The sequence below is a fragment of the Mastomys coucha genome, unplaced genomic scaffold, assembly GCF_008632895.1.
Source record: "Mastomys coucha isolate ucsf_1 unplaced genomic scaffold, UCSF_Mcou_1 pScaffold18, whole genome shotgun sequence".
NCBI lineage: Eukaryota > Metazoa > Chordata > Mammalia > Rodentia > Muridae > Mastomys > Mastomys coucha.
In genome coordinates, this window is record NW_022196900.1 from 60,560,084 (window position 1) to 60,568,397 (window position 8,314).

The 8,314-nt window shown below is 43.4% G+C and overlaps 1 long non-coding RNA gene across 1 annotated transcript in view; it reads left to right on the top strand.

Annotated features, from left to right (window-relative positions):
* Positions 1-1,695: 1,695 nt before the first annotated feature.
* LOC116096297 overlaps positions 1,696-8,314 on the top strand; it is a 25,726-nt gene continuing 19,107 nt past the window's right edge. Inside the window, exons 1-2 of the long non-coding RNA XR_004120943.1 lie at positions 1,696-1,829; positions 2,680-2,800. This is a non-coding gene — a long non-coding RNA (uncharacterized LOC116096297). The remainder of the gene's footprint in view (positions 1,830-2,679; positions 2,801-8,314) is intronic.

Consider the following 8,314-nt stretch of genomic DNA (forward strand, 5'->3'; position numbering starts at 1 on the left):
GACTTCAAATAATTTCCAATGGCCTGGCCACACTTCCCTAATGTTCATGTTAATTTTATGAGCAGCCTGTGATGTAGCCCCAGTTACAGGCAGTGCGGGGAGAAGCCAACTGGGGTCTGTTTTTCTTCAGGAAAGCGATTATAAATTAGAAACCACCATCTTTTTAATGTCTTTATTATCAATGTTCAGAATCTCATTTCCTTCTCTATTTCTCTGCCTTGCTGTCTACTGGGATTACAGAGGACCTACTGGGTGCTATGAAAATATAAAAGTCTAAGGATGGGTCTCAGGGACAGATATCATTAACCCACTGTTATCCTTCTTGGTAACAGAATAAGATTGGGGTCACTTAACATACTCGGGAGTAAACTCTCTCCTGATAAATGTGGTGACCAGTAAGAAATACGCAGGGGTTTGCACTCCCACCAGCAATGGAGGAATGTTCCCCTTGCCCCCGCATCCTTGCCTGCATGTGCTGTTAGTTAAATTTTTGATTTTAGCCATTCTGGTGGGTAGAAGGTGGAGTCTCAGAATCGTTTTGGTTTGCATTTCCCTGATGACTTAGAATGTTGAATGTTTCTCTGTTTCTTGGCCATTAGAGATTCTTCTGTTTAGAATTCTCTGTTTAGCTCTGTATCCCATTTTAAAATTGGGTTATTTGGGTTGTTGGTGTCTACCTTCTTGAGTCCTTTACCTATTTTGGGTATTAGGTCTCTGTCTAATATAGGGTTGGTGAAGATCTTTTCCCAATCTGTAGGCTGCTGTTCTGTCCTGTTGACAATGTCCCTTTGCCTTATTGAAGCTTTTTATGAGGTCCCATTTATTAGTTTGTTGATCTTTGTGCATGAGCCATTGGTGCTCTGTTCAGGAAGTTGTCTCCTGTACCAATGAGTTCAAGGCTATCCCCTACTTTCTGTTCTATTAGATTTAGTGTATCTGGTTTTATGTTGAAGTCTTTGATCCATTTGGACTTGAATTTTGTACAGGGTGATAGATAAGGATCTATTTGCATTCTTCTACATGCAGACACCCAGTTAGACCAGCACCATTTGTTGAAGATGCTCTCATCCTTTTTTCCACTGTATGATTTTGGCTTCTTTGTTAAAAGTTGTAGGATGAGGCTTCTAGAAAGGGTCTTTCAAATTCAGTGGGAAGACCTAAACTTTATCCTTAATCCTTTGCTCCATCTTACCTGGAACACAAATCTGGTGGCTGGCCTTCTAGCAGCTATATGCAAAATATAAAAATAAGACCATCACCTTGGGGATAGTAGAAGAAAAAGCTCTAAAGAGGCTAGGGTTGGAACGTTCTCTTAAAGTTGACATTATCAGGTCTGGCTTAGGTTTCTACTACTGTGACAAACACCACGGCAAAAAGCAACTCAAGGAGGAAAAACAATGATTTCAGCTTACATGTCCTGATAACAGCCCATCATAAAGCAAAGTCAAGGCAGGAATTCAAAGTCAGGAACTGAGACAGACGCCACAGAGAAATGTTGTTGCCTAGCTTGTTCCCCATGTCTTGCCCAGCCTGCTTAGAGGTTCTCATCCCGTGGGTCTTGACTTCTTTGGCAAACCTCTACCTACAAAATGTTTGCCATTATGACTCATAGACAGTAGCAAAATTATAGTTATGAAGTAGCATCAGGTTGATGGGCAAAGAGAAGACACCCGATTCAAAATGGAAGAAGACAAGTAGACCATGTGAGTCTTATACAAACAGAAGGATCAGGAAAGACATGAAAGCCTTCACAAGAACTCCTTCAGCTACCCTGAGTAGTTTCCTTTTCAAGTAAGTGTCAGGAAATGGCTCTGACTGACAAATGGAAGGTGAGTGTCTAATCCAATATATAGCCATTAATTTAATGGAAAGATTGTTTGACAGCAAACACCATTGGAGCTCTTAGAAAGGTGCGGGGCAGCTTCAGCCCACAAGAGCTTTCTTCCTGTGATTTTTGTTGATGGAGTCTTTGGCAAAGGTATTTTTTGCTTAAAAAAAAAGCAATCAAAGGTGATTAGGCACAGTATGTTTCTCTGAGAAAGCCATGAAACACTAGCAAAAATGCACATGATTCCTCTTAATGGTTTCTCTATCATTTAAAAAAATTGCCTTAGTAATACCAGCAAATATTTCAGGACTTTTACAGTAAAAGTGAAGGGGTCACTAACTCATTCTCCACTCTGGTGTTTACAAAATCACTACATTCTACAACATTATGCTATTACCGTAAATCCTATGTGTTGAAGTGGGAGTTAGCAGATTGAACCAGCCATCAGACTTCTTGTGGGCTTATGCTTACAGAGCCCAGACACTGACTTCAAATTTGGAGACCTTCTTTCCTATTCTACAGAGGAACATTCTGGGAAAGAGAAGACCCGACCTCGAGCAGACCCTCTCAGTAAGATGGGAGGTGTTGAGCAAGTCTGACTCCCTTCCCACACTTCAGTCCTATGAAATGAGGAGGCAGCTCAGTGATAAAGCACACACTGGTGTGCATGAGAGCTCGACTAGGTTAATACTGAAAAACAACTACACCCAAGCAGGCAAAAGGCCTGTGGCGGGTGGGACAAGGACACATAAAATAATGCATAGCAGTGTTCTGTGCCACTAAAGATCTTGATCCTGGGGGGTGGACTGGTGAGATGAGTCAGTGGTTAAGAGTGCTTGTTGCTCTTGCAGAGGACCTGAGTTCAGCTGTCGTCGCACACATCAGGTGGCTCACAATTATCTATACAACTCCAGCTCCCAAGGATCCAATGCCCTCTTCTGGCTCTGTGGGCACTAAGCATTTATAAAACAGGTAAAGGGTGATTTTTTTTTAAAAAATGGCATTTTTAGTAGATACTTGGAGTGACTGACCATCATGCCCCCCCCCCTTTTTGGGAGGTGGGGACCTGCTTATTTCTCTAAACAATGGACTCGGGGGCTATATCTAAAGGAATTATGAAAATGGTAATTAAGACTACAGTTTGGGAAGGGTGACAAGATTATGCAGATGGGCAGGGGTGACATTTACACAACAGTAGGTATGTTCTGAATGCTACTGAATTATACACGTAGAATGATTAAATTAGTAAATTGTGTGTGTGTGTGTGTGTGTGTCTGTCTGTCTGTCTACAATAAAAGGAAAACCAAATCCCTAAGATCTAACATATACAAGGAGCTTATTCGGTAGATCCAGTGTTAGACTCACACAGGCTCAGAGGAGCCCTGTCTTGTTGATGTGTCTGTGTGAAGAAGAACACAGCAGACACTAAGTAATCCCGCCTCACCACTGAACAGAAGGTCCCACCCAGGTCACAAGGGCAGGGACTCTGCTCTTGTCAGAAGTCTGATACCAAAGATTAAAAAGCTCTGGTCAGGCAATGCTGCCTCCCAACTCTCTAGTGTAGACCTGGGTGGCCAGCTCCAAAGCAGACTGGAGCCTCTCAGGGGCCAAAGTTGTGAGAGAGAAGAAACTGGGAGTGAGTGGAGACTGTTAGTCTGAGGAAAGTCAGACCAGGGAGGGACCTGAGGTGGCGTCTTTCTGGGTCTATGCTTGCCTGCCATAACTTACCAATCACCCTCCCCCAGTGACCCCAGTGAGCTATGAGCTTTGGAATTTGTGAGTTCTAAATTTTTGTGTGTGTGTGTGTGCAAACAGTACTTTGAAGAGCAAAATGGAGTTGCAGTGGGTGCAAAAAAAAAAAAAAATCTAGGGCACTGCTCTTTGTAATAACGAAACACTGAAGAGAACTGAGTCACCAAGTACCTAGGGAGTAATAAATTGCACTATGTCCACTCAATGGAATGTTAGGTAGTCATGAAAACACACAAATATTAGAAAGTGTTCTTAAGCAATTACAATAAGTCATAAAAACTAAATACATATGCTTAGAGATTGAGAAAAGAACAAAAGTGTCTTGGTGGGGCGGATGAGAAAGCTGAGGGGGTAAGAGGGCTTGCTGCCAAGCCAGACCTGCCAAGTTCAATCCTGAGAACTCGAGTGGTAGATGTCAACTCCTGTAAGTCGTCCTCTGACCTCTCTACATGTGTCCTGTGGTGCCATGTGCAAACATACACACACTCGATAAATATTTTTTATTAGAACAATTTCATATAATAAAGCCCTTTTTTGTATGCTAACAAATAATTAGTAAAAGAAAGGAAGAAAAAAAGAAGAAGAGAGAAACATGGAGAGGGAGACGGGGAGGGGGGTTGAAAAAGAGGCTATGAGACAGATGGATCTCTGTGAATTCAAGGCCAGCCTCGTCTACATGGTAAATTCCAGGCCAGTCTCTATATAGTGAGACCTGTCTCTAAATAAATAAAACAGATAGATAGATAGATAGATAGATAGATAGATAGATAGATAGATAGATAGATAGATAGATAGATGATAGAAAGAAAGAAGAGAGATGACTTGGGAGAAGAGACGCCTAGAGCCCTGGCTACTCTTCCAGAGGAAGTGGGTTTGCGTCCCATCTTATCACCCATGAGATGGCTCACAACTTTTTGTTAAGTCCAGGCCTAAGGGGTCTGACACCCACTTCTGGCTTACTGAGGCACTGCATGCATGGGTTGTACAGATATCTATGCATGCAAAACACCTGTACACACAAAAATAAATAAACGAAAATTTTAAAAGGAGAGCGAGAAGCTGGGGTGAGACATCTCAGTGGGTGGCTCCTGTTGGCAAGCCTAACCACTTGAATTTGGTCCTAGGACCTACAGGGTGAGAGGACAGAATGGACCTTGCAAAATGTCCTCTGGCTTCCACTGTATGCTACACTGCACACACACACACACACACACACACACACACACACACACATACACACGCACACATACACACACATAACACAAATAAATAAATAAATAAATAAATAAATAAATAAATAAAATTGAATTAAAACTGAAAAAATATTTATCTCCCCAAAACATGATTATCAGGAAAGAGGCTGGTGCATGCTCAAAATTTCCACTAATTTTGTTTACAGAAAAGCTTGGGGACTCAAAATCCTTTCCCTAAAATATTTGATAGAATAATTGTGTCTCAGAACTGGAAATATTTCTAGAGATCATTCAATGTAACTTTTCACTTTTTCAGTCAGAGTATAAAGTGGCCTTCCAAACTGGGGGAAACATGGGGGACCCAAGAGACCACACTCTTTTTGACTGACTAATCACTGCGTTCTCTCTTACATCATTTCCCTGGTTCTTCTCTTAACTTCTAGTTCTTGCTGTTGAGTTAAATCTGCCCCTGCCTCTGCTTCCGTCCCTCCCTTCCTCCCTTCCTCCCTCCCTCCTTCCCTCCCTGCTTCCTTCCCTCTGTGTCTTAGTTAGGAGTTTACTGCTGTGAAGAGACACTATGGTCAAGGCAACTCTTATAAGGACAACATTTAACTGGGGCTGGCTTACAGGTTCAGAGGTTCTGTCCATTTTCATCAAGGTGCGAGCATGGCAGCACCCAGGCAGGCATGGTGCTAGAGTAGCTGAGAGTTCTACATCTTCATCTGAAGGCCACTAAGAGAAGACTGGCTCCCAGGGAGCTAGGATGGGGGTCTTAAAGCCCACACCCACAATGACACACTTCCTCCACCAAGGTCATGCCTACTTCAACAAGGCCACTCCTAATAGTGCCACTGCCTGAAACAAGCATATTCAAACCATCACACTCCCTCCTTCCCTTCCCCCTTCTCTCTTACATCAGGGGAAGGGTCTACTTCTTCCCTGGCTGGCTGGCTGCACGCACAGCCTATGCAACTGGGCACTGCGCTCAGAAGGCCCAAGCTTGAGCAATAGCTCTTTCATAGCTATTTTGAAACATCCATTATTTTTTTAGTGGTTTAGCCATCTAATTACAGGCTGGTTATCTCTAATTTTGTCATCATTTACTATAGCCTCTGGATATAATGGAGGCCATGTGGAGAACAGAGGTATCTCAACAATCTTTTGAGGATTTCACAAATGCACACAATGCATTTTGATTACATTCACTTCCCTGACACTGTTCCCCATAACTTCTCTTAGATCTGTCCAGTCCCATTCCCTACCTTTCCCAACCGTTCTGACTTCTTATTTCTATAGTCCACTGTTCCCAATCTTTGCTTCCCATATTGTTAGGTATGTGGGACCATCCACTGAAGTACAGTGGGCCTACTATGGACCACACCCTTAAAGAAAACTGTCAGCTGGGCGGTGGTGGCGCACGCCTTTAATCCCAGCACTTGGGAGGCAGAGGCAGGCAGATTTCTGGGTTCGAGGCCAGCCTGGTCTACAGAGTGAGTTCCAGGACAGCCAGGGCTACACAGAGAAACCCTGTCTCGAAAAAAAAGAAAAAAGAAAAAAGAAAAAAGAAAACTGTCACCCCCTTGGAAGCCATCAACTGCCAAACCATCAGCTGTGGGGAGGGGCTCATGAGTCCCTCCCCCTCCATACTGGAGGGCTTGACCCTGTGCTTGTTTTCTGTAGGGAATTCCAGCTGCTGTGAGGTCATGGTTGGGGTGGTCCTGCAACGTCAAGAAGAAATTGTTTCTCTTCAGTCCTCCCTGACCTCTGACTCCTAGAATTTTCCACCCCTCTTCCATGATGGTCCCTGAGCCTTGGACGAAGGAATATGATATCGATGTCCTATTTGCACTGCCCTTGTTTTATTTCGCTTTTAATCATGTGTCTGTGTCTGTGCCTGTGTCTGGGCATAGGCACGGGCACAGGCATGGGCGTGGGTATGAGTATGTGGATGAGAAGGTGCCTGTAGAGGTCAGAGGCATCAGATTCCCCTGGAGCTGTAGTTATAGGCTGTGAGCCACCCAACATAGATGCAGGGAGCTGAATTGGGGAAGAGTAGTATGCAGTCTTAACTGCTGAATTAAACTTAAGTATGCATCTTTCCAGTTCAAGGTTCTACGTTTTAAAATGGATGCTGTTTTTTCTTGATGCTAATACATATCAGGCGGTATGTGAGGTACATGGTATGTGCTTCTTAATCCTTGCAATGACCCTGGGTCAAGAAACTGACTGAGCTCACTTGCAGTTAGCAATCTATGTTATAGAGAACATTGAGGAGGAGTCTCACACCCACAATCTATACCATACCCTATGATTCCTCCAGAATTCCTGGACCCATTCACTATTTGGGAGGTTAGAGGCTATTTTCTAATTCTGACCTTAATAGCACATCTCCTCTCCTCCTCCTCCTCCCTCTCCTCCTCCTCCTCCTCCTCGTCCTTGTCCTCCTCCTCCTCCTCTTTTTCTTCTTCTTCTTCTTCTTCTTCTTCTTCTTCTTCTTCTTCTTCTTCTTCTTCTTCTTCTTCTTCTTCTTCTTCTTCTTCTTCTTCCTCTCTATCTCTCTCTGTCTCTCTCTTTATCTCTCTTCCTCCTTCCCTCTCTCTCTCCTTTTCTTCATTTTGTAGCCCACCTGACCTTCAACTTGTAATCCTTCTTTTACCTTTCAGGTCCTGGGATTATAGGCATCAATCTACTTTGGCTCTAGGATGACAGGGAATGGTGGTCTTTTTGAACACTGATTCAGCTTCTCCAACAGGAGCATTTCCTTCTTGGGTTTACAGTAGTATATCTCCTCTCCTCTCCTTTCCTTTTACAATCCCTCCCTCTCCTCCCTCTCCTCCCATTCTACTTCCCCGTCTCTCTTCCTCTTTCTTCTTCCTCCTCCTCCTCTTCCCTTCCCTCTGGGCTTAGCCTCTGTACTACATTCCAGTTTCTGCTTCCAATTCTCAAAACCTAAACAGCAAACCAATTCTCCAACGTTTACTATTCAACTGGGATAGTATTGCAATGAGAACACATACCTGCAGTAAGTTATGTACTTGATCAAAGAGGCTGAGGCCAGAGGACACTGTCTAAAGCAAAGGAGGTTTCCACCAACTGCTTTACCTCAGTTAGCCTTGGCTACAAGCACCAACAACAAGGGTATTGCCGGTCCCCTTGGGTTCAAGTTGAACAAGCAATTGCTGAGCAGATGTCCTTGCAGAATTATTTTCTGTGTGGCCTTTGGGCAAGGCTGTGGTCCTGGCAGTTTGTTATCAGGCACTCATGTAAGCCAGGCTTCCTTTTGTGTCTTCTTCTCATACCTATGATTGAGACTGGAGACGCCATATGAGTCTTACCATTTAACACATTACCACCCACCTGGTGCCTTATATGTTTATAATGTTTATTATAATATCTTATAATGTAAGTATATATTACTGCATTTCTAGAGGTCAGAGGCTGGAAATGGGCTTCAAAGGGTAGAAATCAAAATGTGTGCAGAAGCCTTATTTATAATAGCCAGAACCTGGAAACAACCCAGATGTCCCTCAACAGAGGAGTG